Source organism: Ahaetulla prasina, chromosome 13 (assembly GCF_028640845.1).
Source record: "Ahaetulla prasina isolate Xishuangbanna chromosome 13, ASM2864084v1, whole genome shotgun sequence".
NCBI lineage: Eukaryota > Metazoa > Chordata > Lepidosauria > Squamata > Colubridae > Ahaetulla > Ahaetulla prasina.
This window is the reverse complement of record NC_080551.1, coordinates 18,192,359-18,217,744: the sequence shown is the minus strand read 5'-3', so window position 1 is coordinate 18,217,744 and position 25,386 is coordinate 18,192,359. Positions and strand designations below refer to the sequence as shown.

Sequence of the window (25,386 nt, the reverse complement as noted above, 5' to 3'; positions counted from 1 at the left end):
TGTATAGCTATAAAAGATCCTGTTAGAGCTGAAGAAGTTTCTTGGATGAGAAGCGAAACGTCTTCAAGGAAGAAACAAGGAAGTCCAGTTGCCTCCTGAAAAAGCACCTTTGAGACAACCATGGCTGGATGACTGAGAATCTCTACAGACTGTAGGTTGAGTGGGGGACTTGCATGCAGTATGTCCCCCCTGTTGGGGTGATCCAAATATCCAGCACTTGACTGTGATGTTGCAATTGAAGCTCTACATGTTTTTAAGTACATTACACATTCAACAATAGGGAGAGATTTGATTGCACCATTGTAGGACGTTGTCATGAACCATATATTTTTTTCTGGCCATATCTCGTGGACACCTCTGTTTCCACTTGTGGGGCCGTGTCCACATTGCCACTATCACTTCTTCCATCTTCCTTTTGTGATCTTTTATCATTCTTTCTCTTTTCCCCCTGGCTTTGCCTCCTCTTCCCAAATTGGTTATGTAGGTAGTCCTTGCCTTACGACCAAAATTGAGGCTACGATTTCCATTGCTAAGCAAGTGAGTTGCCCCCAATTTTGCAACCTTTCTTGCTGTGGTTTTTTTAAGCCGATATCGTTCGTATGACGTGAACCATGCGGTCCTTAAGTGAATCTGGCTTGCCTTATTTTTTTTTTTATTTGCATTTATATCCCGCCCTTCTCCGAAGACTCAGGGCAGCTTACATTGTGTTAAGCAATAGTCTTCATCCATATACAAAGTCAACTTATTTCCCCCAACAATCTGGGTCCTCATTTTACCTACCTTATAAAGGATGGAAGGCTGAGTCAACCTTGGGCCTGGTGGGACTAGAACCTGCAGTAATTGCAAGCAGCTGCTGTTAATAACAGACAGACTTAGTCCGTTGAGCCACCAGAGGCCCTTATTGAGTTTGCTTGACCAGAATTCAACAGGGAAGATTACAAACAGGGATCACGTTGTGCTTCCGGGATGCTTCCGCCGTGGTAAACACATGCCCATTGCCAAGCGCCTGAATTTTGATCACGTGACCGCGAGGATCCTGCAACGGCCATAAGTGTGAGGACCGGTTATAAATCCATGCCATTGCAACGTTGAGCGGTTATTAAATGAATAAGTCAAGGGCCACCTTTCTCCTTTTCCTTCTCTCCTTCTTCCCCCTTTTTTCATCTGGTTCTAAATCCAAATTGCGTAGTTTTGTTTTGTTTTTGTTTTTTTCATTCAACATGCAAGTCGACGTCCTTTCCAGTTTTGGGTGGTTTGCTAGAGGGAGAGAAAAAGGAGAAGAATATTCTCGCACCGTCTAAAGAGAGCCAATCTTCTAATGTCAGAAAACAGATCTGCTGAATGTCAGTTTACACAGAAGGCTGCAGTGATGAAGCCTTCAGCCTGTCACCGCCCAAAAAACTTCGGAGTGAAATATCCCAAGGGCTGCCAACCAAAACTGCCCAATTCCCATGGCTGGGAAACAGTGTTGGCAGCAGCTGAAGAGAAACATCACAGGCCAAATGTTTAAGTCTCTCCCAACCCCCCCAACCCCCCACCACCCACCCCGTCCATAAATGCACCAGCTATTTACTCTCTAAGCAGCCCTCTCATTGGAAAAAAAAATAAATAAGAGAGAGAGAGAGAGGAGATTTTGGTCTACCTGGGACTCAATTTGGGGACAATCAAACCCCCAAAGTTCATTGCAAGAAAATGCAGGAGGTGGGATGGAGTCTGTGGGAAACCTCAGCCAAGTGACTTGGAAAGGTGGGTTGCGAATTTTCGTTTGGGTTTTTGTGTGTGTGTGTGTTTGTTTGTTTGTTTTCAGCATGGCGCCATTGGGTGCAGAATCCCAGAGCGTAACCATCTTTGGGGTAGTAGTAGGCTAAAAAAAATCTCGGAAATCTCTGGGGATTTCTCCATAAAGCAGCTTTATGCGAGGCTCAATATTTTTTGAAATGAAATAAGGGGGAATTTCCTCCCGGCTTTTAAGTCAGATTCAGATTCAGAAAAAACGGATTTCCCTTTCTCCGTTTCCCAAGTGACACTGAGTTTCTTTAACACCATTAAAGAAACTGTTTCCTGCAGAAGCACACACGTTTCGTTTCAACCGTGTGTGCTCCTGCAAGGGAAAAAAATGTGTGTGAATTCATTTTTTCCCTTTTATTTCACTTATTATTGTTGTTATTGATCTGTTGCACAATCAGCCAGATGTTCAGACTGGATTTGGTATTTTTGTCTACCTATCAAGTCCTTTCCAAGGACCTGAGATGATGATGATGATGATGCCCCTCTTCCTCTTCTTCTTTTCTTCTTCTTTTCTCCTTTTCCTCTTCTTCTTCCTTCTCCTCCTCCTCTTCTTCTTTTCTCTTCCTTCTTCATCTGCCTCCTCCTCCTCTTCTTCTTCCTCTTCTTCTTCTTTTCTCCTCCTCCTCTTCTTCTTCCTTCTCCTCCTCTTCTTTTCTTCTTCTTTTCTCCTCCCCTCTTCTTCTTCTTCCTCCTCCTCCTCCTTCTCTTCCTCTTTTTCTTCTTTTTCTTTTCTTCTTTTCTCCTCCTGCTCCTCCTCTTCTTCTTCCTCCTGCTCCTCTTCCTCTTCTTCTCCTTTCCTTCCTCCTCTTATTCTTCTTCTTCGATCCTTCTTACTCCCTCGTCTTCCTTCCCCTCCTCCTTTTCCTCCCCCTCCTCCGTTATTTCACGATCCCTGAGCCTATCTGTAAAAGTTTTTGGGATACTCTGCCAAGAGTAAGGCCTTTCTTTTAGAGAAGGAATTAAAACTGGGCGGAAACAATCCCTTTGAGAAAGAGAGAGAGAGAGAGAGAGAGAGAAGGGGAGGCTGTTTGTGTGCCTCTCTCTGCTATTCGATTGAAGTCTTTCTCTACTTATCTGGCTTCTATTGGCAACTTCATGGATGCGCGGGAGGGAGAGAAAGGAGCTGTCTGGGGGCAAAGGAGTACAATGGGAGGAAGACGGGGAAACGAAAGGGGGAAGGAAGAAAAGAAGGATTGGTCCTCCAACTGGGGAAACTTTCGGGGCTCCCGGGCCGTTGCCAGCCATTGTTTTCTCCCCGGGAGAGTGCCAAAAAGGCTCGGCTAATCCAAGCGAGGGAACAGGAGTCCGGAGCTGTCCTCCGCTGCCCACCCACCCCCCGCGTCCTCCTCCCAATTCGGTCCCTGTCTTGCCAGGGAAACGGAGCGGCGGCTCGGAGCTGGAGCGGCTTCTCGGAGGCGGAGGCCAGCGCAGGGTCAGCGGGAGTGGGAAAGCAGCCCAGAGGCCGCTGAAGCCGCCTCCAGCGGGGTGGCGGACGGGTCGGAGCTACCCAAATCCTCTCGCCTGGGCAAAGAGGCGCCCCGCGGTTCCCCGTCAAGAGCCCGCTCCCAGCCCCACCACGAGGGTCTGCAAGAGAAGCGACCCCCGCCGGCGGAGATCGGATGGCCCGCTTGGCCGGGATCTTGGGGATCCGGCCTCTTGGGGGGGGGAGGAGGACCAAGGGGCAGCAGAACCCCGCGCCTCTGCCCGGCTAAGCCGGACTCCGGGCATTGCCTGCCCTGGCCTTTGCCCACCCCACCACCACCACCCGCCGCCCGCTTTCCCTAAAGGTAAGCCGAGGTGAGCGCCAAAGCCAAAGGCAGGAAACGGGGCGCCGGTTCTTTCCAGGCGCCGCGATCCGGCTGGCTGCTGGCGACGACCGGGCGAGAGGAAGAGGAGGAGGAGGGAGGAGGAGGAGGAAGAGCAGAGTCCTCCGGCCAGCAGAGCTCGCGCGCCCTCGCCCAGCGCCGCCGCAATCAGTGCCTTGGCACTCGGACTGGCAAGAGCCTCTCTCCTCCTCCTCATCCTCCTCCTCCGCCCGCCCTGAAAAGTTGCAAGGGAGGGAGGAGGGAGGGGAGGGGAAAGGGAAGGGAGGAGAGGGGAAGGACCAGGCCCCCCGCTCCGCTCCGCTTTGCCCCCCTCCCCTTCTCTTCGGGCTGGCGAGGGAGGGAGGGGGGCAGCCCGAACTCCGGCTGCTGCGCTTCTGTTTGCTTTGGCAAATGGGAAAGGAGGTTGGGTCTGGGCGCCCAGAAATGAAGGAGCGGAGTGGAGCGGCGGAGAAGGCAACGGCAGCCCCGCTTGGGATTCGGAGCCGGTAGGTTTACATGTCAGAAGCGGGTGATGGGTTTGTGGGGAGCGGGAGAGGTTTAGCAAGAGGACCTTGCAGGAGGAGGAGGATGGGGGGAAGGTGTCGGAGAGATCGGGAAATTGGGGAGGGGGACGGATTTGCTTTCAAGAGGCCGCAAGAGGAGGAGTGGCGGGGCTGGGGAGAGGGCTGGGGGGGGGTCTTAGGCGGGCGGGGGGTCTTGCTGTTTTGGAAGAGCCGTCCGGGTGCGAGTCGGAGGGCTTTGCGGGAATTGGAGGAGGGGGGCTTGGGGGGGGAGTGGAAGTCGGCGCGGTGCGGAGGAGGAAGAGGAAGAGGAGGGAAGCTGGCAAACGGGCCGCGAAAGGTGGAAAGAGCCAAGCCAAAGAGAAGGGACCGGGCTTGGAGCTGGTCAGCTCCAGCCGGTAGCAGCCGCCGCCGCGGGAAGGGTGAGCCGGAGGCGCTTCGCTCCAGATTGGGCCCCCTCGGGGGTGGGGTGGGGGAAAGGTTGTCTTCAAAAGTGGGGGGAACCGTCGGCCTGGCAGCGCCGTGGGAACGACCCGGGAGACTGAGTCCCTCTCTCGGTTGAGCCTCGCTCGCAGCCCCGCCGCTAAAACTTCGGCTCCGGCGCTTTGCTTGCGCGAGAGGTTCCTCCTGCCGGGGCTTTGACGTGCAGAATCGGGACTCGAGCGAAGAGCCCGAGTTGCACGAGACCCTCCTCTCTTCTAGCCCTGCTTCGGAAGAGCGTGCGATCCCCAGGAAGATTCCCCCCCCCCTCCACATCCCCAACTCGGTTCCTCCAGGTTCCTCTTCTTGGACAGAGGGCTATAAGACCCCTGTCACCCCCCACCCCCCACCCCCGTAATTGTTTCTGGAAAATCTGCACGGATTAACTAGCAGGTGTGTTTTGGAGCGTAAGGGGGGGGGGAACGGGAGTTAAGTGAGTAGCTCTTTGGTTGGTCTGATGGTCTCTGGGTGCCCCTTCCTGCAAATTGATACCCTTGTTTATAGAAGGTAGCTACGCTGTTTATCTCTCTCTCTCCTCCCCTCTCTCTTTCTCTCTCCCTCCCTCCCTCTCTCCCTCTCTCATTCACACTCTCTCTCTCCCTCCTCCCCTCTCTCTCCCTCTTTCACTCCCTCTCTCTCCCTCCCTCCCTCTCTCTCCCTTTCACTCTCTCTTTCTCTCTCTCTCCCTCCCGCCCTCCCTCCCCCCCTCTCTTTCACTCTTTCTCCCTCCTCTCTCTTTCTGTCTCTTTGTCTCTCTCCCTCCCTCTCCCTCTCTTTCACACTCTTTCTCTCCCTCCCTCCCTCCCTCCCTCCCTCTCTTTCACTCTTTCTGTCTCTCTCTCTCTCCCTGCTTCCCTCTCTCTCCCTCTCTTTCAATCTCTCTCTCCCTCCCTCCCTCTCTCTTCCTCTTGTTCACTCTCTCTTTCTCTCTCTCTCTCTCTCTCTCTCTCTCCCTCTCTCTCCCTCTCTTTCACTCTCTCTCTCTCTTTCTCCTTTGGGCTCCTGGGGGTCTCACGCCTCCCTCTTGGCAGCTGGAACGTTTCATGGGGCTAAACCAAAACAAAAGTGACATCTTCCCCTTCCCCCCACCCCACCCCCAAGGAAAAGGGTGAGCCAATCCAGACGACAGGACTGGGCTGCCCGCAGGTCACTAGGGGAGAGAGGCCTAATTATCTACAGGTCCCAGAGATGGACCTCAAAAGTGTGGGGCATGAAAATGGGCGTGAACCGGCCGTAAATCCGTCCTTCCCTCCCCAACCTGGTTTACACTCGAGCCTCATTTGCATATGTGGGTCTCCTGTCCTACTCACCCACCCTAAACTCTGAAAGATTAAATCTGCTTCCTTTGCTGGATCTGATTAGAGTCAGCCTTGGAATTGGGAGGTGGAAGCAGCCGTCTGTGAGCCTTTCCATCAATTACGGATGGAAACAGAGCAAGGCTCATCCCTGGCCCTTTCCTTCCTCTTCCTCTTCCTCTGAAAGAGAAGGCTTAAAATGCAAAAAACAACCAAAAAAAAGCAAAACTTATTTCTCCTCCCGTCTCTTTCCCTTTACAGAATTGCTCTATAGGTCCCCGTTGGCCAAACTGAGAAAGTTCTAAAAAGGTGCCCCCACATTCCTGAGGAATAAACCCCTGGGAGTCCCCAGATGCTTTGCCTCCTTCTCTTCCGTGCCTTTTCCATTGGTTTTGAACTTCGGCCTTCGTAGACAGCAAAAAAAAGAAGAAGAAGAAGAAGAACCTGAACGGATGTGTGACACAGTGCCCTTTGGAGTTTCTGGGGGATCCTCACTTTAGTAATCTGGGGGTAAGTTACAATGTTGTTGGTTGAGTTGTTGGGTTGGGTTGGGTTGGGTTAGTCCCAAAAACAGCCTTGCCTTAAAACTAGTGAGTCACTCTTCCCCCCCACCTCCCGGTTGTGTGTAGTAGTAGATAACCCACTGCCTTTGCTGCTGTATAATTTCTGTTGGACGTGCATGAAATGAAATCTCAGCCTTGCGCAGTTCTGGTGTGCTCCCGACATTGTATCAGATTTATGGAGGGGTGGCGATGGAGGCAGAACCTAATCCAGAACAGGGCATAAAGGGAAGATACATTTATATTTATTTTTATTTCTGTGTACATCAGCAGTAAAAACAACTGACTGGCTACAATCCACGGATAAATGCTGGGCTTTGAAGATTAACGTTTCTGGAGAGTTTACTATGGCTCTTGCCAGTTGAGTTCCCTATCAAAAGTATCCTAAAAGTTGCTCGAGCTAACGTTACCCCCTTTCCAAAATGAATCCCCGGGGATCGTTATATAAATGTTATTTGGCATGCCTTTCACGGAAAAAAAACAAAAAACAGCCAAGCTGAGCTTTGCAAACTTTTTCAGAAGTTTTGTTGAAACTCTTTGCTGATCAAAACGTAAGCCGCGTTGTACTTGGAAGAGCTTATTGTTTGAGAAGGTTAGCTCTGAATGGCAATAATAAGTCTGCAATATTTCTATGCAGCTGCACGCAGGTTATCAAAGCTACCAATGTTTGCTCCTTTCTCGCTGGGGGTGTGGGATTGCTTCCAAGCCTATAGGATAATTTTAAAAGCAAGCTTAGTTTTGGAAACGTGTTCAGGCAAGGTCTCTCAAACTTTTATCTTGTGCACACAATAATGGAAGGGTGTCCCTTCGTTGCTGTTGTGTTACCTCTGTTTTGAAAGAGAACTAGGGTTTTTAACTCTGCAGGAAATCCAGTAGATGATCGCCATGTTTAATGTATCGAGGAAGGGGTGTTTTCATATTCAGCTGGCAGGCCCTGTGCAAATATTTATTCTGCCTCCAATAAATAGAAATTTACAGAAGTCGGCCCCCTTGTCTATCATGAACTTTAACTAACGTCGCGGAACGTCTAACGGAAAGCTGAGCCGTAGAAATTCACCTGGAAAATGTTCAAGTCGGGAAAGCTAGAAGTTTGCTATAAACGCCTTCTTGCTTTGATGTGCATCTTTGGTTCCTTAAGCAAGTTGTCATTCTTTCCTTACTACCTGAGCTCATCTGTTACCCTTCCTGTCAACGTCATGTCACATCCTCAGCATACTTGGTGGGATGAAAGTGTCTTCGCCAGACAAACAGGCAATGCTCCAGTCTGTTTCTGTTCCGACAGCTAACCTCCCAGAAGGCATTTTCCCTTTCCTATTGAATCATGAGAGGACCGTGGGCTTGCCCGGCTGAATATTCTAGCTTTTTAGCTCTTATTTGGCTGCTCTTTCTCAGCTGTCATTCTAAGCGGAGAGTGCTCATGTTAAAGCTTAGCATAGAGTTCTCCTATCGTCTTTGAAAGCTGGTGCATTCGTGAATACTTTTAACCTTTATAGTTTTATGAATACTTTTCTATGCAGAAAGGAAACATCATATCAGGATGCAAGGGGACCAAGGGGTGCAGATAAAGTGGGGGTCAATAGTTCAATATTTGGGGAGGGGGGTACAGCTTTTATTAGTAGTATTATTACTCTGTTGCTTTGCATGTACATTAAGAGCTTCTGCACCGGAGACAAATTCCTTGTGTGTCTAATTACACTTGCCAATAAAAAATTCTATTCTATTCTATTCTATTCTATTCTATTCTATTCTATTCTTCCATAGCCTTGAAGTTGATCAGAATTCAAATCAAGCAACAAATAGGCAGCCATTTGTCTGAAATGGTATAGGGTTTCCTGCTTCAGCAGGAGGCTGGACTGGAAGACCTTCAAGGTCCCTTCTGCTTATTCTATTCTATTCTATTCTATTCTATTCTACTCTACTCTACTCTACTCTACTCTACTCTACTCTACCCCACCCCACCCTACCCTACCCTACCCTACCCTACCCTACCCTATCTTCTACTCTATTCTATTCTATTCTTTTATTTTTATTTTTTTATTTTTTATTTTTATTTAATTTTATTTGCATTTATATCCCGCCCTTCTCCAAAGACTCAGGGCAGCTTACACTATGTTAAGCAATAGTCTTCATCCATTTGTATATTATATACAAAGTCAACTTATTGCCCCCAACAATCTGGGTCCTCATTTTACTTACCTTATAAAGGATGGAAGGCTGAGTCAACCTTGGGCATGGTGGGACTTGAACCTGCAGTAATTGCAAGCAGCTGTGTTAATAACAGACTGTCTTAGCAGTCTGAGCCACCAGAGGCCCTTCTATTCTATTCTATTCTATTCTATTCTATTCTCTCCTCTCCTCTCCTCTCCTCTCCTCTCCCCTATCCTATCCTAACCTATCCTATCCTATTCTATATCCTAGCCTAGCCTAGCCTAGCCTAGCCTCTATTCTATTCTATTCTATTCTATTCTATTCTATTCTATTCTATTCTATTCTATTCTATTCTTCGATTCGACTCGACTCGACTCGACTCGACTCGACTCGACTCGACTCGACTCGACACTACTCTACTCTACCCTACCCTACTCTACTCTACTGTATTTATGGTTCTGAGGGTGTATTGTTGTGAACCCCACAGAGGGCCATGCAAATCTTTTAAATAAATTCAAAGTTTGCACATTTTTTTAAAAAAAAAAAAGTTATGCTGTTGTCACAGTTCCTAGAAGTCAGTCTGAGCGATCTTGATTGTAGGCTTGGTTTTGTTTGCAAGAGGCTAGGCCTCAAGCCTAGATTGTCTACTCCACTTATCAGCAGCCAAAATACAGCACTTAGAACTGGGCGCAAAAGATATTAAGCACTTTTCAGCCAGGAAATTGGAGTTAAGTGCCAGAACTGACTGTGCAAAAAATACATGACTTGAGTTATTTCAGGTCAGTTATTTTGTTGCTGCTACAGTATTGTTCAGGAGATGGGAGCAGCCGGCCTTCCTTTCTTATCTTCAGTGTTTTTACTACACACTCCGGTGTCAACCTGTTGCTTGAACATCCGACAACCTTTCATTTAGTGATCATTCTAAGTTACAACGGCACTGAATAGAGTGACTTATGACCATTGTTCACGCTTACAATTATTGCGGCATCCCCATTCTGGTCATGTGATCAGAATTACTCGGATGCTTGGCAACCGGCATGAGTTTATGACGGTTGCCATGTCCCGGGGTTGTGTGATCCCGTTTTGTGACTGTTGAACAAGCCAGGTCCATGGGGAAGCAGGGTTCACTTTACAACCGTGTTACTAACTTAACAACTGCAGTGCTTGGCTTAACAAACGTGGCGACAGAAGAGTTGTAAAACGGGGCCAAACTTGCTTAAAAACTCTCTCGCTTAGCAACAGAAATTTGGGTCGTAGGTTGAGAGCTACGTGCACTTCAAAGCAGATGAAACCTTGGTTGGAACTCTCACTATAGAAGTCTTCCAGTTTCCAACAGTTCGCAACCAAGAGAGTTCGAAGAGTTTTCAACTCAGACACGAATGCCATGAAGGGACCCCCTCCCTCGTGTGACCATCATCAGATCTTTACTGTGTGGATTTATCAGATCTTGGGTGATAATAACAAGCATTGCAAAACTCAACGGAGTTAAGGTTCACGACTGGCTGTATCTTGACTGCCTTCAGCCATTGTGTTAAGCCGCAGTGCAACTTATTTGCTTGTAGCCTTGTGTTCACTTAGTCACCATGATTTAGAAACCAGGGTTTATGGGTTCTGTGCGCTTCTGGTTTATTTGAATAGAATAGAATAGAATAGAATTTTTATTGGCCAAGTGTGATTGGACACACAAGGAATTTGTCTTGGTGCATATGCTCTCAGTGTACATAAAAGAAAAGATACCTTCATCAAGGTACAACATTTACAACACAATTGATGGTCAATATATCAATATAAATCATAAGGATTGCCAGCAACAAGTTATAGTCATACAGTCATAAGTGGAAAGAGATTGGTGATGGGAACTATGAAACGATTAATAGTAGTGCAGATTCAGTAAATAGTCTGACAGTGTTGAGGGAATTATTTGTTTAGCAGAGTGATGGCCTTCGGGAAAAAACTGTTCTTGTGTCTAGTTGTTCTGGTGTGCAGTGCTCTATAGCGTCGTTTTGAGGGTAGGAGTTGAAACAGTTTATGTCCAGGATGTGAGGGATCTGCAAATATTTTCACGGCCCTCTTCTTGATTCGTGCAGTATACAGGTCCTCAATGGAAGGCAAGTTGGTAGCAATTATTTTTTCTGCAGTTCTAATTATCCTCTGAAGTCTGTGTTTTTCTTGTTGGGTTGCAGAACCGAACCAGACAGTTATAGAGGTGCAAATGACAGACTCAATAATTCCTCTGTAGAATTGGATCTACTTCAGAAATAGAATTGTGAAACCGTTCTGAAGCACACCATCCGTTGAGAACATGCATGAAGCCAGTCCTTGTCTAAGCAAATCTCCTCTAGAGTCAAAATGATGATTTCTTCCTCTTATTTAGCCCCCGTTGTTGGTTAGTTGTGTTACGGAAATCCAAAATCTTAATGTATCAAGAGACAGAAATAAGGTTTGTTTCAAAGTCACGGCTGCCAAATTTCTTAACTGTTTTCCTTCCCCTAGACCAGGGGTCTCCAACCTTGGCAACTTTAAGACTTGTGGACTTCAACTCCCAGAATCCCTCAGGAAGGAAAGCTGGCTGAAGAATTCTGGGAGTAGAAGTCCACAAGTCTTAAAGTGGTCAAGGTTGGAGATCCCTGCCCTAGACTGCTAGATTTTTAGTTTTTTTGGGGTTTTTTTTAAATGACAGGATAAGAAGTAGATAGATTTCTCTACTCCTTTCAATATCCAGCAAGGAAATAATTACCAGTTGAGCATGGATTTATTGTGGAAATTTTGAGAGCTTTTTGCATGGCTGAGTTGGGGTTGTTGTTTTTTAAATGTAAATAAAATGTGTTATCGCCATTATGGCTTTGATCTGCAATTGCAACGACTCCCAAAAGAAGGCTTCTTAATTACTATTTTTGCTCCATTAAGAAACAAAGCGATTACATATCTGCTCATTATATTTATCTGTTAATTCTAGCCTAGAATGTCAGCGTGACTTTTTCCCAGTTGTAGAAATTAAAAAGAAAGTTCCCCTTCTCCCCCCTCCCCCAGTAGTAGCTCTGGAATTTGTGGACAAGAGAGCATTTATTATGGCAAAGTATTTGTTCATATTTTGGGGGGGGGGTCTCTCTAAAAATCCGGCATCCAAATTAAGTCTTCCCAACGGTTGATGCTGTCAAAATTCCTGAGAGGACTGTCGATCCATTTTCTTTGCTTCTTGATAAGCTGCTACGGTTGCCGTTAAAATTCATCTAAGCTGTTTTGTGAAGTTGTTACTCGTCTTGGTGAGTAGCTGCCAACTTCAGGCTAAAAGGAAAATATGCTGAGATCTTTGTTCCCACGTTCCCGTGAAAAAACAGCTGAGTGAAAAATCCCATCTATGAACCTTCTCACCCTGTTATTCAGCCCATCTCTCTGCGTTGGGATAGGAATTTATTTATTTATTTATTTATTTGTTTGTTTATATTTCTAGACCGCCCTTCTCCCGAAGGACTCAGGGCGGTTTACAGCCATATAAAAAATAATATTACAAACATTAAAATAATTTAAAATGAAATATTTAAATTTAGGCTAACTCCTTAAAACTCATTTAAAATTCTCAATTAAAACTATCAGGCCAGTCCTGCGCGATGAAACAACCATGTTTTCAGCTCGTGTCGAAAAGTCCGGAGATCAGGGAGTTGGCGAATACCTGGTGGTAATTCGTTCCAGAGGGTTGGGGCCCCCACAGAGAAGGCCCTTCCCCTGGGGGTCGCCAGCCGACATTGTCTAGCCGATGGTACCCCAAGGAGACCCACTCTGTGGGAGTGCACTGGTCGCTGGGAGGCCGTCGGTCGCAGTAGGTGATCCCATAAATAGCCAGGTCCCATGCCATGAAGCGCTTTAAAGATGGTAACCAATACCTTGAATTGCACCCGGAAGATCACCGGAAGCCAGTGCAGCCTACGCAGGAGTGGTGTTATATGGGAGCCTCGACTTGCTCCCTCTATCACCCGTGCGGCTGCATTCTGGACCAGCTGAAGCCTCCGGGTGCTTTTCAAGGGGAGCCCCATGTAGAGAGCGTTACAGTAGTCCAGATGGGAGGTGACAAGGGCATGAGTGACCGTGCATAGGGCATCCTGGTCTAAGAAGGGACGCAACTGGCGAATCAGACGAATGTCTGTTTCCTTTCCCTTTTTTCATGCCTTAATGGTTCATCCCAAACAGCTTTTTCACAAAAGCCTGGAGGTTTTTGTTGTGGTTGTTGCTGTTGTGATTGTGGTGGTTGTTTTCAAAGCTGAAGTCCTCAAAGAGAGGGAAGTAAAGATGGCTTCTACTTAGCCACCGAGCTTGTCGCTCAGCAAGGTTGGCAGTTTGGCGGTTCGAATCCCTTAGTGCAGGTCTCCTGCGTGAGCAGGGGGTTGGACTAGATAACCTCCAAGGTCCCTTCCAGCTCTGTTAACTGTTACCGTTACTTCTGGAGGTCCAGTTCCATCGCGACTGGAAAGATGGAACCTGAAGGGCTTTGGTTGGACTCTTTACAGCCAAGAAAGTTTTCGCCCTTCTTTTCAAAAGTTCTACAATTCACACAAAAATGTGTCGAAACCACCAGATTGTCGCATATTAATCTCAACGTTTGCAATGTGGGCATATGGTTTGGTGGGGGGAGAAGGGGGTGGAGGGGGAAGATGGCTTTGAAATTTAAAGACTTGTTTTGCCTCTAACAATAGACCGTCAAGATGACTTCCCAAGGTTGCAACAAACTATAATTTACAGCGGAGGCAAGATGGGAACAAATACATCACATCCGGGTTTGAAGTGTATTTCCCCCAAACCCCCTTTATTTCCCCCTCAGTTGCAGTAAGCTTTTGTTAACTAAGCCAGATTAGCATTTTAATAACCCCTGAAGTAAACTTCCACCATTCTTTTTATCTTGGACGCTGTATGTGCTGTTAATCCACCATCTTGTCTTTGGCCACACCAAGCTATTGGCTCAATAACCCTTTGGAGGAACTATTCAGAGGTGGACAATGGAGCTGGCAGCAGCCCTTCCTCCGCCCCCTCTCCTTCTCTGCCACTGGCAGCATTGTCTGTTCTCTGATGACTGAAGTTAACATCCAAAACTGGATGTTTCTTTTGTGCTGCTGGGTTTTAGTCACTTGCTCCAACACAGCTTAGCAGGCACACCTGCAGAGGAATAGAAGCGAGGTTACCAAGAGCTGCTGGGACATTTGGCAGGGGTAGCCTTATTGATTTGTGACATTTGTCATTAGCTTTTTATTTTTTTGTTCAATCCCCCCCTCCCCCAAAAAAACCAAACTCTCCTTCCTCCATCTCGTCTGAGTACATATAAAAAAATTCTATTCTATTCTATTCTATTCTAGTCTAGTCTAGTCTAGTCTATATTTTTGTGTCATAACAATTAAAGTTTACCGCCATATTCATCATTTGTCTCTATTCTCACATTATTATTAATACTTACTATTGTAACATTTTTCTTCTTAACTTATTTGCCTTTAGAATAGAATAGAATAGAATAGAATAGAATTTTATTGGCCAAGTGTGATTGGACACACAAGGAATTTGTCTTGGTGCATATGCTCTCAGTGTACATAAAAGAAAAGATAGGTTCATCAAGGTACAACATTTACAACACAATTGATGATCAATATATCAATATAAATCATAAGGATTGCCAGCAACAAGTTATAGTCATACAGTCATAAGTGGAAAGAGATTGGTGATGGGAACTATGAAACGATTAATAGTAGTGCAGATTCAGTAAATAGTCTGACAGTGTTGAGGGAATTATTTGTTTAGCAGAGTGATGGCCTTCGGGAAAAAACTGTTCTTGTGTCTAGTTGTTCTGGTGTGCAGTGCTCTATAGCGTCATTTTGAGGGTAGGAGTTGAAACAGTTTATGTCCAGGATGCGAGGGATCTGCAAATATTTTTATAATGTTTTATATTTTATAATGCATTGCTTTCATATTTATTCTCTAACCACTGATAAAATAACTTCCATATATTGTAATAATCAGATTCTTCCTTTCCTTTAATTGCAAGTGTCAATCTATTCATTTCTGCATGTTCTAATATTGTCTTAATGACGTTTTCATCTGTAGGGATCTCTTCACTTTTCTAATTTTGTGCAAACTCAATTCTAGCTGCAGTTATTACACGAATAATCAAGTAAACATTTTCTTTACTATAAGCTGGTAAAATCCCCAGCAGAAATAGTTCAGGTTTCAAATCGATACGTTGCTGCGTCATCTTCTCCAACCACATATGAATTTTTGCCCAATATTTTTTTGCTTCTACACATGTCCACCACATATGATAATACGACCCCGATATCTGATGACATTTCCAACATCTAGCTCCTCCTTTCTATCGTCTGATGCTGTCCAACCCTCATACCAACAAACCACCATCAGCATGGCTTGTCTAGTGAAGAGGCTTGTCTAGAGGGGAGACATGACAGCAGTCTTTCAGTATTTGAGGGGCTGCCACAGAGAGGAAGTGGTCAAGCTATTTTCCAAAGCACCTGAAGGCCAGACGAGGAATAATGGAATGAAACTGATCAAGGAGAGATTCAACTTGGAAATAAGGAGGAATTTTCTGACAGTGAGAGCAATCAACCCATGGAACAGAAGTTGCCTTTGGAAGTTGTGGGAGCTTCATCACTGGAGGCTTTCAAGAAGAGACTGGACTGCCACCTGTCAGAAATAGTGTAGGATCTCCTGCTTGGGTAGGGGGTTGGACTAGATGACTTACATGGTCCCTTCCAACTCTGTTAATCTGGGATGATGGTGGAATTGTGGGGTCCTTGGTGCTCTCTGAGCATGGTTGTTTTCTTGCAGGCGTTTCATCACCCAGCTAGATAACATCATCAGTGCTAGAAGAGAGTAAGTCTTGCTCTCTTTATATATATATATATATACTAGTCTGACTGTATCTTGTCAGCATTGGTGGGAGTGTTCTTTTGTGATTCCTTGATTAGGCTGTTGTTTACTGTTAGCTTGTTTGTCTGAGTTGGTAGTTCCTTGATTCGGGTATTGTTTATTTCTTGACTGTTGGTCCAGTATTACTCTTGGCATTAATCTCTGCCTATCTAAGTTTTGATTGCTAGCGAAATGGTGGATAGCAAAACATCTACAAGAAAACAACCAAGCTCAGAGAGCACCAAGGATCTCATAATTCAAGCCTCAGCTACAAATATTCTGTTCTATGATGGTGGAAGTTGTACTGAAATCCAATATAGTAGAAGAGATCAAGTTGAAAATAAAATTTTGTATACTATTTAAAAGGAGGAAAATTTTGCTGAACCAAGTGAAAAGCTGGTCTAGGCCAGTTGGGTTTCTTGCCGAGTGATTGTGATCATCTAAGAGGTAGAACAGAATAGAATAGAATAGAATAGAATAGAATAGAATAGAATAACAGAGTTGGAAGGGACCTTGGAGGTCTTCTAGTCCAACCCCATGCTTAGGCAGGAAACCCTACACCACTTCAGACAAATGGTTATCCAACATCTTCTTAAAAACTTTCAGTGTTTGGAGCATTGAACAACTTCTGGAGGCAAGTTGTTCCACTGGTTAATTGTTCTGTCAGGAAATTTCTCCTTAGTTCTAGGTTGCTTCTCTCCTTGATTAGTTTCCATCCATTGCTTCTTGTCCTGCCTTCAGGTGCTTTGGAGAATAGCTTGACTCCCTCTTCTTTGGGGCAGCCCCTGAGATATTGGAACCCTACTATCATGTCTCCCCTAGTCCTTCTTTTCATTAAACTAGACATGCCCAGTTCCTGCAACCGTTCTTCATATGTTTTAGCCTCCAGTCCCCTAATCATTTTTGTTGCTCTTCTCTGTAGAGCCCCTAAAAAAAAAAGGAATAAACTCTTACCTGGGTCACCTAGCAACCTTGCGTTCTGGAGGCATCACACTGCCATCTGTAAGCATTGGTAGATCTGTCCTACACTGACATCAGATGAGTTCCCTCCTGAGCAAATCTGTGTGTGGGATTATATTCTTCGTAATGCCTTTGTTTCAGATTAATGCTTTTAAATTGCTGCTGGAAGTGGGAATATTGGATTAACTGATTTGGATAAACTGGATCAAGTATTTGATGGCTACAGCAGACAAAGGACAAAGGAGAGAGTTCCAAATATAACCCTTCTCCTCCACTGTGAAGTGGTTCCAGCAATCTTACTCAACTTTTAATTTTCGCAACCACTGTAGGCCAGGTGCTTTGTGAGTGTCTAGGAATTCCTCTCTCCAGAGGAGTCGGAAGTAGAGTTCAGTAAAGGGAAGACGGTTGGCAGGGAAATGTTAGGCAATGAAGGCAAACAAGGCAGGAAATGAATCTTAATCACGAATTAATTGGCTCACAACCAAGACATGAAGTTGTCACTGGGCTGTTAACCTGCTTGGAAATTGGCAAAGAGCTAGGATAAGTCATTAGACCCCGGTTTTATAGCAGTCTTTCTCGATATCCCTTTTATGTGAAGATTTCAGGAGTTCTTGTGCAGGTTATAATTTATTGAAAATCCTGTTCTCCTGTATGGAGAATTAGTGCAGGGAAAGTCCCTCAGAGGGAGACCACAGCTGCGATATAAAGATATCTACAAGAGGGGCCTAAAGGCCCTGGGAATGGACATTAACAACTGGGAAACCTTGACTTCCCATCATTCAGCTTGGAGGCTAAAGACTTGCAGCATGGCATTCTCCAATTGGAAGAGACATTTGTTCGGCAGGCTGAGGCAAAGAGGCAGTCCCGGAACCAGCGAAATCTGGGGGCTGGACAGAGGACAGAATGTATCTGCCCTCAGTGTGGAAGGGATTGCCACTCTCAAATTGGCCTTTTTAGTCACACTAAATGCTGTTTTAGGATCTCTTTCCAGAGCATGATACCATAGTCTTTTGAGACGGAAGGATGCCAATGTATGTTCTCTTCTGTCTAATCCATGTAATGAATGTGGCAGCATACTTAGATGATCAAATGCCGACTCATAAGCAGGTAGGTAGGTCTCGAGTAGTGTGGTTAATGAATCCCATGAAATAATGACATTATTTGAATTTGTACTATTTAAATATCACTATTTAAAGTGGTATTTCTATAGAAATATAGAACGGCTTGACAGCCGTTCTTTTAGAACTCTTCAAAGTTACAACAGCATTGGGGAAAAAAGTGACTTACAAGTGATTCTTGTACACACACACACACACACTTATAAATGAGGTGGCTGGATGGAGTCACTGAAGCAGTCAGCATGAGCTTAAATGGACTCCAGAGGATGGTAGAAGACAGGAAGGCCTGGAGGAACGTTGTCCATGGGGGTTGCGATGGGTCAGACACGACTTCGCAACTAACAACCACAAATAGATATATATAGATTGATCAACAAATTAATTGACGTACAGGTTCAAACACATGTGCGTTGATATAGGCCGTAACAGGTTCAAACACATATTACCAATAAAATTCTGAACAAACAATTTAAAATGAGAGTAGGGTAAAATACAATAGTTATAGGCTGAAATACAATAATTTAATAAGTAAACATGTAAAATAGAATAAAATGACATAAAATTGTATTTCTTTATCACCTCTGCAATCTACCCCCAATCAGGCTCACATATACCGATCTTAGTCAGACCATTTTAGTCAGAAATTTTGTTGTATTTAATCTTGTTTTCAAGATTAAATACAACATATGAGGTATGTTGCTTTAATATGGGCCTCCCACTGGGCCATACATTTAATACGTGGATCAAGGTACTTATTTCTCGCCCCGGTCCTTGTACATATATCTGTCATAGCACCCCCATGGTCATGTGATCAAAATTTGGGCCCTTGGCAACTTGCCATGTATTTACAACAGTTGTCCTTTCCCAGGTTCATGTGATCACCATTTGTGACCATCTCAGCCAGTTTCCAACTAAACTGATTGTACATTATTGCTTTTTATTTATTTTTTTTAAAAAATCAGAGTTAATGTTTCCAGCAGTAGGGAAGCTAACAGCCCAAGCAAACTAGTGACTTTCGTCCTGAGCCAAAATACGTCTAACCCATCTAAATTAAATTGCTTTGATTTAAGTGTTTGTCAAAGTTTAATTTACCGTAGGACTTTATTTTTATTTTATTTTTACTTTGGTTACTGGAATGCATCATCTCTTTTTTTTTTTTTGCAAACGCAGAACCTATTTTAGTGAATGGTGCTACATAACCGAAGGTCAATTTATTATCCTTTAGAGAGGGGGGAAAAATACAATCCAGATCTATAATAACTATTTGGATTTAAGTCAAAGCAACAAGACCGGGATAGCTCAGGCAATAGAGAAGCCTGTTATTAGAACACAAAGCCTGCAATTACTGCAGGTTCGAGCCCGGCCCAAGGTTGACTCAGCCTTCCACCCTTTATAAGGTAGGTAAAATGAGGACCCAGATTGTTGGGGGGGCAATAAGTTGACTTTGTAAAAAATATACAAATAGAATGAGACTATTGCCTTATACATTGTAAGCCACCCTGAGTCTTCGGAGAAGGGCGGGGTATAAATGTAAAAAAAAAAAAAAGACCAGAGCAAGCAATAGATACCAGACTGCAAGAATGAATTGTTCAGAGTCATACAGTCTGGGCAGCCAAGTAAATCTTACAAAATGAATGACTAAATAGATGAAGTAGACTTTGGAATGTGTAGGTAAATATAAGTCACCTCCATTCAAGTTTTTTCTCCTGAAGCCAATCCTAACGCACTGCCCTGATCATTTTTGCACGTCACTATGTAAATAAGAACAGCATTCAGCTCTTCCTAAGAAACCCTTCCTTAGATAATGCTTCTTGAAAGGCCTGCCTATGGATTATTATGATTTTTTTAAAAAAATCTTTTGATGCTGTAACGTTTGACAGACCTCTGATAAACCTTTTCCACCATTCTCTCTAGAGAAAACTTGTGGAAAATCAAATCTTGTCACGTCCAAAAGAATAAAATCGATAAGCAATGTATAAGGCATGGGGCTAAGTCGTAAATTATGCTTCACAAGCCATTATAGTTGAGTGTACTCAATACACTAAACCGAAACCAATTAAATCGTTGACCGAGTAGGAATGTATCCTCTGAATACAACAAAATACCTTATGCCACCAGACTTGAAATCCTGGGTTTAGAAAACTTAGAACTCCGCCGCCTTCGACATGACCTGAGTTTAACTCATAGAATCATCTATTACAATGTCCTTCTTGTCAAAGACTACTTCAGCTTCAATTGCAACAATACACGAGCACACAATAGATTTAAGCTTAATGTGAACCGCTCCAATCTTGATTGCAGAAAATATGGCTTCAGTAACAGAGTTGTTAATACTTGGAATACACTACCTGACTCTGTGGTCTCTTCCCAAAATCCCCAAAGCTTCAACCAAAAACTGTCTACTATTGACCTCACCCCATTCCTCAGAGGTCTGTAAGGGGCGTGCATAAGAGCACAAGAGTGCCTACCGTTCCTGTCCTATTGTTTCCTTTTGTTATATCCAATTAATATAGTTATTACATACTCATGTTTATATATATATGCTTATATATTGTATAGTTATTTCATGCTTATGCTTATATATACTGTTGTGAATAAATAAATAAATAAATAAATAAATAAATAAATAAATAAATAAATAAATAAATGTATGTGGTCAGGCAGGACACGTTCTGCGATCCAAACTGTCAGTCACCAGCAACAGTTCCCAAAGGTTCGGTATATTTAATTTGCCTTGGCCAACTCAGTATTTATTTTTAGATTGTTCTTTCTGAGATCAGAGGGCGGGTAGCAAAAACTGTAGTAGAGACGTTAAAGAACAATAAACATTTCCAGTCCCTGGAAATTTCAAGTGTGGAGATCAGAAGAAAATGAGAAATTGGAAGAGAAAGCAAAACAAAGAGTCGGAATCACGAACTGACAGAGCACACATTCAGATGAATAACGCAACCCCAAGGAAAATTGCTGTTGGGCAGAAGATGGCATAATAATACCCTCAAAAGAAAAAGGCATGAGAATGAATAAAATCTTAAGTGTTGAGATTTCTATGGATGTTTCATCCCTTTTGGCGATGAACTTTCTAGCCAGTTATTCTGGTTTCCAGTAGAACCCTGTTTTATGGTTGAATAAGACAAGATAGGGGACACGGTGGCTCAGTGGCTAAAATGCTGAGCTTGTCGATCGAAAGGTCGGCAGTTCGGCGGTTCAAATCCCTAGCACCATGTAATGGGGTGAGCTCCCGTTACTTGTCCCAGCTTCTGACAACCTAGCAGTTCGAAAGCAGGTAAAAAATGCAAGTAGAAAAATAGGGACCACCTTTGGTGGGAAGGTAATAGCGTTCCATGCACCTTTGGCATTGAGTCATGCCGGCCACATGACCACAGAGACATCTTCAGACAGCGCTGGCTCTTCGGCTTTGAAATGGAGATGAGCACCGCCCCCTAGAGTCGGGAACGACTAGTACGTATGTGGGAGGAGAACCTTTACCTTTACCTTAAGACAAGCTACATCCTGGAACAAGACGAAAATAAAGGTACCCTCTAGGAAGAAAGAGAAGAATAGAAAAAGGCGGGGGGAAGAGACTGCATTTTATGTTTTATTATATCCTACCTAGAATATTTGAATAACTTGGGCACTTTTTTTGATAAATGTGATAAACGACCTTGAAAGTCTTTGTCATTTGTAACCCCCGGTACCTGTTCATCTGCATTTCCTTCAATAAATTACCCATTTCCCATGGCAGCAATAAAGGATGAAAAACAGAGAAGACTTTGCAGAGGAAAATATTTTGGGGGGAGGAGGGGGGGAAATGGAGACGCATCTTTGTTCAAGTCAAACCTGACTTCACACATCATGTTAAGCCACAGAGAGGACCGTATTGCAGTGGTGGTATTCAGCCGGTTCTATCAGTTAGGGCGAATGGGTAGCAGCGGCTGTAGGAGGCTCCACCCACTTGCCTGGATATCATCATGTCTTGTTTCTGACACTCTATGCATGCACGCTCACATTTGCGAACCAGTAATGAAGATAAGTGAATATCACCCCTGCCATATTGGTTTGGGCCAGTGGTGAAATGTAAAATTTGTTACTACTGGTTCTGTGGGGCGTGGCTTGGTGGTGGTGGTGGGGGTTAATGTGACCAGGTGGGCGTGGCCAACTTTTTTATTTTACTTTTAAAAGCATTTTTTATACAACCTCTTTGGCCGAAGAGGTTGTAGAAAAAAATGCTTTTAAAAGGCTCTGACGATCCCAGCTGAGTTGCCTGGTTTGTTTTCTTTTAAAAGCATTTTTTTTTTTTGCCCTTAAAAAAAAAAGCTTCTGACGATCAGGCAATTCAGCTGAGATCGTCAGAGCCTTTTAAAAGCATTTTTTCTACAACCCCTTCGGCCAAAGAGGTTGTAGAAAAAATGCTTTTTAAATGCTCTGACGATCCCTGCTTAGCCGTGCAATCATCATAGGCATTTTTACTTTTAAAAGCATTTTTTCGGCCGAAGAAAAAATGCTTTTAAAAGTAAACAAAAAACAACAACCTCTGATGATCGCACAGCTCAGCTGGGCATGTGGGGGCAGGGATTTTTGCTACCGGTTCTCCGAACTATGCACCACCATCGCTACCGGATTGGGTGATCCGATCCGAACCGGAGGGCATTTCACCCCTGGTTTGGGCTTAGTATGTTGTATAAAACTCAGCCACTTCTAACTTATTTAGCCACACCATGGTGTAGTGTGAAGTTAAATTCAGCCTTAGTTGAAGGAAGATTTCAAGAGACAAGTCAGGGTTGAAGGATCCAATCTTAGGAAGAAAAACCTATGGTCCCAGTGACTGACCCAGATTGGATCTTGCAACATTATCCTAGGACACGTATATTTGCCTTCATTCATAAGTCAGGGTTGACTTAAACTTTTCACGCGTTCCATGAAGATGGGTCCAAGCAACCTCATGTGTGGCTTAGATTAAGGAAATGTAATCTTCAATTGAGTATTACAACTTCTTGGACAGTATATGCGTGGTTTCATAATGAAACCGATTGCTTAGAGTAAGAGTAAGCTCTCTATCTGTAACTCTAGACTTTGTATATTAAGTAAAAGGTTGGGCCAACTAGCGAGCAAGGTCCTTGATCCTATGATTCCTTAGAAAACTTGTATTGCTTACACAAGCACTTCCTTTGTTTGTGTTGGCCAAACATTATCAACTCAGGTTTATAAAACCTAACTGCCTCATTGAGTATATTCAAATAAAACTATTATGGAGAGAAGTGGCCTAGAATCAAGGAGAAATTTCCTAACGGTGAGAGCAATCGAGCCATGGAATGGCTTGCCTTCAGAAGTCGTGGGTGCTCCGTCAAGGAAGGCTTTCGGGAAAAGGGATTGGACAGCCCTTTGTCTGAAATGGTAGAGGGTCTCCTGCACAAGCAGGAGGTTGGATTAGAGGACCTTCAAGGTCCCTTCCAACTCTATTATTCAATGTTGTATGCTTTCTGTGATAGCCTGGTGTATATCAAATGCTGAGATAGTGACTGAATAACCGGTTCGTACGAGTTCGGGCGAACCACTAGGGCAGGGGTCTCCAACCTTGGCAACTTTAAGCCTGGTGGACTTCAACTCCCAGAATTCCCCAGCCAGTTTTGCTGAACTTCTGTATGTGTTGCAGATTAAAACATAAAAATGTAATGCCTCCCTTTTTCCTCTGTCTTTCTTCCTGCTCTCCTCCTCTCTTGTTCGGAGGGCAGCTGGGGGGAAAAAAGATCAATCATTCTTCCCTCCAGCTGTTTGTGAAAACAGAGGAGACACGTTATTGTTATTGTTAGTTGCGAAATCGTGTCTAATCCATCGTGACCCCATGGACAAGGTACCTCCAGGCCTTCCTGTCCTCTACCATTCCCTGGCCAAATCATTTGAGTTTCATCTTTAGGATCAGTCAGGGTTGATCTCCTCTAGGACTGACCGGTTGGGTTGGATTGCCTTGCAGTCCAAGGGACTCGCAGGAGTCTTCTCCAGCACCAGGGTTCAAAGGTCTCAATTCTTTGGCACTCAGCCTTCCTTATGGTCCAACTTTCACAGCCATCCATTACAACTGGGAACACCATAGCCTTGAGTAGATGCATTTTTGTTGGCAGGGTGATGTGCCTGCTTTTTAGAATGCTGTCTAGATTTGCCATAGCTTTCCTCCCCAGGAGCAAGCAACAAATGAACTTCCACACATGACAGACGAGTTAACCTTCTCCCTTCAGACGTAGGAGAATTAACACAAAACAACTTTGCAAGTCCAAGAGACGAACCTGGCATCCCTGCCTCACCTGTTATGATTTCCTGCTAGCTTGAGTCGAATAGCAGTGGAAATCCAATGCTTATTGGAGTGGAAACCCAGCGGTAGACTTGGCAGTGGTGGTATGGGGAGTAAGCAGGGTTAGAAGCACCAAAGCATGGTAGGGTGGGTGACAACCAGGGGTGGGCTTAAAAATTTTTAGAATGGGGTTCTTTGCCCGGTTACTGGGTGGATGTGGCCAAGGTAGGTGTGGCCTAGTTGACCTCCTGAACCATGGTGAGGGGGAATTTTTGCCCTCTCTGGCCTCTGGAGGCTTTGTTTGAGCCTCCGGGAGGGTGAAAACAACCTCCCCTGGCTCCGGAGGCCCTCTGGAGGCCGGAAACAGGCCCGTTTCTGGCCTTCCCAAACTTCCAGTAGGCCCATTTTTCACCCTCCCTGATTCTCCGTGCATGCCCTGCAGTTACCTGCATCCAAAACGGGCTGCGTGGGACTCCTGGGTGGGGAGGGCTGGGCGGGGCTGGGCGGGGCGGGGCGGGGCCAGCCAGGAGTGGGATTTGGGGGTTCTCCGAACTGCACAGAATCTTAGCTAGAGGTTCTCCCGAACCCCTACGAACCCCTCAGCAGCCCATCCCTGGTGACAACCCTACATACTGAGCCAGTGTGAATTTTGCAGAGGAAGGGATCTGCAAACACGTGAAAACACTTCGCTGCTTTGTAACCCTTCCTCTCCACTCACCGGAGTTAAAGCCAATGAGGCAGAGGTATAATTGGCATTTGTACACGACTGAAATAATAACCTCTTAGACATACTGCAGCTCTGGAAAGAACAAACTTGGGATTGTTCCGAGAAATGCATTCAGTCCAAAGCGTAGAAAAATCAGCAGACTTGCTCAGGCTTACTTCCCAGCTGCCCAAACACCGCTGTTGGCACCGCTCTGCAGAGGTAAGACTTGCTCTTTGCTAGTTTGCCACCTACACGGTGGTGGGTGGAAGAGTGTACGTGTGTGCAGAGTGTGTCAACAGTCTACGGAACAGACCAAGAACTAGAGAGGGAGAGCAAGAGTGAAGTTCAGCTGGTCTCTGAAACCAAACCGTTCCCTCGTTGCTACCTTTTCTTTCCCGTGTTGTAGAATAATCATCGGACTGTAATTTTTTTGTAATTGGGCTACTTAGATACAATTTTGTCATTCTGGACAGCAGATGAATCTCTCATACCTGTAAGGAAGCGGAGGATGTGAGTCCAGATTGCGAGTGGGTAGCAGTGCAGATTTACAGTGTCTTGTTTATTTCAAAACAAGCCAGCGAGTGATATTTTTATAAGTAGAAAATGAGTGTCTGGGACACGGGGCCGGCCAGCATGTTTCTCTTGGAGGTGCTAGTTGTTGTTGTTTTTTTTCCTTTTTATTATTGCAAACAGAAGTCTTTGCAATGCACGTATAAAACTGTAAATATTTACCATGGTCCCTGCTGTAGCCTCAAAGCAGTTCTGTCCCTTTAAGCACATCCTTTTGCTGGATGGATAGAACAAAACAAAACAAAACCTTAA

At 44.7% G+C, this 25,386-nt stretch overlaps 1 protein-coding gene across 3 annotated transcripts in view; it reads left to right on the top strand.

Moving 5' to 3' along the window:
• Positions 1–3,060: 3,060 nt before the first annotated feature.
• Positions 3,061–25,386, top strand: part of SEMA6D (semaphorin 6D) — a 94,430-nt gene continuing 72,104 nt past the window's right edge. The window contains exons 1-2 of one of the 3 annotated variants that reach the window (XM_058156334.1): positions 3,061–3,575; positions 6,151–6,399. The gene's annotated coding sequence lies outside the window, so the exon portion shown is untranslated. Of the gene's footprint in view, positions 3,576–3,865; positions 4,100–4,502; positions 4,537–6,150; positions 6,400–25,386 lie in introns of those variants that run through there. The other 2 variants (XM_058156333.1, XM_058156336.1) reach the window with 2 other exon arrangements.